The sequence below is a fragment of the Bos taurus genome, chromosome 1 (assembly GCF_002263795.3).
Source record: "Bos taurus isolate L1 Dominette 01449 registration number 42190680 breed Hereford chromosome 1, ARS-UCD2.0, whole genome shotgun sequence".
Taxonomy (NCBI): Eukaryota; Metazoa; Chordata; class Mammalia; order Artiodactyla; family Bovidae; genus Bos; species Bos taurus.
The window spans coordinates 147,879,486-147,884,586 of record NC_037328.1 but is presented as its reverse complement, the minus strand read 5'-3'; the positions used below and the strand labels follow the sequence as shown (position 1 = coordinate 147,884,586).

At 38.6% G+C, this 5,101-nt stretch overlaps 1 pseudogene; it reads right to left on the bottom strand.

Annotated features, from left to right (window-relative positions):
- Positions 1-2,817: 2,817 nt before the first annotated feature.
- On the bottom strand, positions 2,818-3,823 carry LOC107132227 (histone-lysine N-methyltransferase SETMAR-like; annotated as a pseudogene).
- Positions 3,824-5,101: the final 1,278 nt, after the last annotated feature.

Here is a 5,101-nt window from a genome sequence, read left to right as displayed (position 1 = left end):
TCAGTCTCTCCCCCTCTCTCTTTTTTTTTGGTCAACAAATGAAACATCTTTGGACTTACGTAGAAATTAAAAAAATTCAACCAAGGAGTTTTACAGAGTGACATGTAAAATTCACTCTGTAGGAATATATAAGTGACTTATATATATAAGTGACATCTTTCGTAAGCAGGCAAGGAGGATTCTACAAACTGGAATGTATTAACTAAATTCATGTGAAATGACTAGAGTGATGGTTCTGATAAATGCTTGAATTTCGAACAGAACTTGGGAAAGTATTGCGTATTTGCTTTTTCCTCTTTGATTTTATTTCTTCTTCAGAGCTGTGGTTTAGTTGTCTTCTCTGAGTTGTCCCTGGAGGAGAACCATCGGCTCCATCTAGAAGTGGCGTTGCTTCGCCTCTAGTGTGAGATGCTTTGCAACTTAATCCACTTGGACTTGAGAGGAAGGTCTGCTCTGGAGCCTGTTGTCACCACTCACCCTCACGGTTTTCCATATTGATGGTGGCCACCCTCCTAGTGACGGAGGCCCTCCTCCTTCCCCCTAACATTTTGGACACAGTGAAATTAAAGACTCAATGTTGAAATAAAAGAACAGTGTTTATAATGCCAAGGGCAAGCAGAGAGCCAGCTGGGAGGTTTTTCTGGAACTTTCTGTTGGAGCTCAGCGTTGTCTGTTGAAGTCATTAGAAAGCCCACTATTTCTGTTCATAGTTTCATCTTGCTCTTCAGTTTGAAATGCTCTGCAAGTGCTGTCCATCACACGCTCACCTCGTTTCAGATGTTTCTCTCCCCTAGGGTCATTTGCAATGACATTAGACCTTTTATTTTCATACGAGAGATCTGAAATCCTCCTAGATTTGAAATTTCAACTGGGAAGCCCAGAGGATAAGCAATAGAAATTGCTTTCATGCAATGAAAAATGATTCAAGAAGCTACAAAGTTTTCATTTTATAGAGAACAGCAGACTTTGTAACATATAGAATGAATGAAGACTGATAATGGGAACAGTTGAACAAGTTTTGATCTTATCTGCAAAATTAGGATTTCTTTTGAAAATTCAAGAGCAACAGCTTCATCTTTGAAGCTGAACAATATTCCCCAAAAGCCTTTGTTTGCCCTAATATTCCATAATGTTATGCTTTTACAGTCAATAAGCCATTAGTAATCAAGAGATGTATAATTTATTAATTACACTACACATTAATATTTAATCTTTTTGGTCGCTGAGCCTATTTCTAAATCTACTTTTTAATTACATTTTAGGAATATAAATCTTTTAGGCAACCATTAGAAAAGTAATTTTTCTGCACATTATGATGCCAATTACTTTAAAGCAGCTGGTTGTGAATTCTTGCGATGATACTTGGTAAAGTGGTGCATGGGTTCTCTTCACTCATTTGAAAGCTAATTGAATAGTAGTGAGAAGAGAGTGTTAGAAAGAATTTACAAAGATGCAGAATAGCCAAGGGGAGAAAAGGAAAGAAGCAACATATATCAGACAGTCTTTCACAGCCACAGAAGCCCCCTTAACCAGGCAACACCAGTCAATGGTGAACATTCCTGAATTCTAAGATCTTGGGCTTTAGGTTTGATACTTACAGTTCACTGGAATAAGCAGTGTTTTCCTGTTAATGCTCTTGTCCAAATAATGGCATTTTAAAGGCCACAAATAGAACTTTCTTGCTTTTTTCCTCCCAATAGTCATGTGAGATGTCAATGATGATGATTTTGTCTTTCTGTTTTCTTGAATTCCTGATGAGCTACTTTGCTTTGGCTGACATTTAAAAAACTCAGTTCCCCATGCTTTTGAAAACTTTAGTGCCAGTTCCCTTAGATTTCTTTGGCTTGTGTGGCATTTTATGCATTCTTTTTGAATTCCTCTATACTGGGAAAGATTTTGAAAGTAAGTCCTAAATTTTTTCATATACTCAAGCTTTGGTGGTGATGATGGTGGTTTTAGCAGGAGGTAGACTGAGGCATTGGATTATTATATTGGGGAAAATGTCTGCTTATTTACAAAACAGCATCAGTTCTGAAAACTCTGCCTTTCAAAAACAATGTCCCCTGTGGTTTTGCCACTGTTCCTCTTCTGGGTCTGAGATTTCTATCATAAAATCACTCCTTAGGTTAGACAAAATAGGAGAGCTGTTGTTATGAAAAGACTACTGTTAAAATGCCTATAGTCTAGCAGTCATGTACGGGTGTGAGAACTGGACCATAAAGAAGGCTGAGCACTGAAGAACTTTTGCTTTTGAACTGTGGTATGGGAGAAGACTCTTGAGAGTCTCTTGGACTGCAAGGAGATCAAACCAGTCCGTCCTAAAGGAAACCAGCCCTGATTATTCATTGGAAGGACTGATGCTGAAACTGAAGGTCCAATGCTTTGGCCACCTGATGCAAAGAGCCTACATGTTGGAAAAGACCCCGATGGTTGGAAAGATTGAGGGCAGGAGTAAAAAGGGACCACAGAGGATGAGATGGGTGGATGGCATCATGGACTCAATGGACTTGAGTTTGAGCAGACTTCAGGAGATGGTGAAGGAGCAACTGAGCAACCAGAAAAGATGTCTACACAGGTCACCTGGGAGAAGCAGGTGCGTGCCCATACTGTTCTCTGAGCTTATTTGTGTGGCCTAATTATGTAGTGTAGCTCCTGTAGTCTTCTTTCTCTCTTCCCTTCTTTTTGATATTTATTTATTTATTTGGCAGCACGGGGTCTTAGTTGCAACATGTGAGATCTATTAGATTGGTGCAAATGTAATTGCCATTTTGGATTGTGAATTTTAAATCATTATAACTAGGCTCAAAGCCATCTTTATTAATCAAAATAGGAGCCATTACAATCAACACATTTTTTTCTTGCCAATGAGAAATAAGCTTGTTTATTTCTGAAGTGTAAAAATACATGCCTTGGGATTTTGTGAACTCTTGGAAAGCACTTTCTGCCTCCTGCTGGTGGTGGAAGCATTTCCCCTGCCAAAAGTCACTGAGTTACTTGAAGAAGTGGTAGTCAGTGAAAGGAGAATATGGCAGATGAGGCAAAACTTCACAGTCTAATTCATTCAACTTTTGAAGTGTTGGTTGTGTGAAGGGTTGGGCATCGATGTGGAGAAGAATTCAGCCCTTTCTGTTGACGAAAGCCAGCTGTAGGTGTTGCAGTTTTCGATGCGTCTCATCGATTTGCTGAGCATACTTCTCAGATACAATGGCCTTCCCGGAATTCAGAAAGCTGTAGTGGATCAAACTGGCAGCAGCCTGCCAAACAGTGAGCATGACCTTTTTGTTGGTGCAAGTTTGGCTTTGGGAAGTGCCTTGGAGCTTCTTCTCGGTCCAACCACTGGTCTAGTTGTCACTGGCTGTGGTACAAAACCCACTTTTCATCACACATCTGATCGAAAAATGGTTTGTTGTTGCTTTATAGAATGAGAGAAGACAACACTTCAAAACGATGACTGTTTGGATTTTTCCATCAGCTCATGAGGCACCCACTTACGAGCTCTTTTACCTTCCCAATTTGCTTCAGTTGACAAATGACTGTAGAATGGTCCAAAGTTGAGTCTTCGGCAACTTCTCGTGTAGTTGTAAGAGGATCAGTTTTGAGAATGGCGCTCAGTTGGTTGTTGACAACTTCTGATGGCTGGCCACTGAGCTCCCCATCTTCAAGGCTCTCATCTTTGCAAAACTTCCTGAGGCACCATGCACTGTACGTGCCGTGGCAGTTCCTGGGCCAAATGCGTGTGGATGTTGCGAGTTGTCTCCTCTGCTTTTTGACCAGCTTTAAACTCAAATAAAAAAAGTGCTCGAGTTTGCTTTTTGTCTGACATGGACAATATTTTGTCCCTAGTCTAAAATAAACATTAAATGCACAGCAAGTCATAAGTCCTTAGCAAAAAAAGTAAAAAAAAAAAAAAAAGAATAAACAAAGTGAGAAAGGTACATTAAAATGATATATAATAACTACATTTATTTAAAAACACATTCAATATCAAAAGGTAACGTTCAATAAAGCAAAACTGCAATTACTTTTACATCAATAGTTCCTTGACTAGGGATGGAACCTAGGCCCTCTGCATTGGGAGCATGGAGTCTAAGACACTGGACCACCAGGGAAATCCCTCCTGGAGCCTTCTGAATTTCTGTTCTCACTATGGCAATTTTTATAAAACTCTTTATTTACTTGGTGGCTTACTTATTTTCTTCATTTAAAAATAAGACTACATCACACATACAAGAATGCATAAAACTTAAATATATGGCAAATAATTTTTAAAATGTTCTTCCTTCCTTATTAGTTTGTAAATTTCATGAGATCAGGGATTGTCTCATGTTTCCTGCTGGATCTTTGGGGCTTGACTCAGTGTCTGGTCCATAGAAGGACTTCCAAAAATATCTGTTGAATAAGCCACAGAATAAATGGAAGTGTACTTTTTACTCACAGAATGAAAAGTCTTTGAAAATTTTCTTTTAATGAAAAATCTAGAGGGAAGATAAGACCCAGCTACCTCTCAAAGAAATCTAAATGTGAGGATGACATTTCTTTATCTTCCTATGAAGTTTAACAACTGATGGGTTTTTGTTTTTGGTCTTGTTTTATCATTGAGTGAGGAAAATGATCTGAGTTATGACATAAACTTCTTTACTTTTTTTCTTCAGCTTACTATTTAGGTAAGAAAATTTTTGTTGAAAGTGGAAATTACATTTTTTTCCCCTGTGTCTAGAATGCCTGATATTCCAAGTACCCTAGAGAACTTTTCCCTTCTGCACAAGTCCATTTTTATTTTTAATAACCCCAAAAATGATAGTCTAAAAATACCCTTAATAAGCCAAGTATATTGTATATATTTTCCAACTTCTTCCTTTTAATATGTGGAGGTAATTCATGGACAACATGTTTTACCTAACAGTCTACTGGCCAACTGGTCAATAAAACTAGACCCAGACACTCTGAAACATCTCTGGGGATTGATGTTTGAGATGATACATGAGTGATTGTGTTTAAAATGAATGTTCCTCTTAATTGCTGCGGTGGTCCATATGAGGTGGTCTTTTTGGCTTTAGAACGTTCCCTCACAGAGCCTGTGTGCTCAGTGGCTTAGTCATGT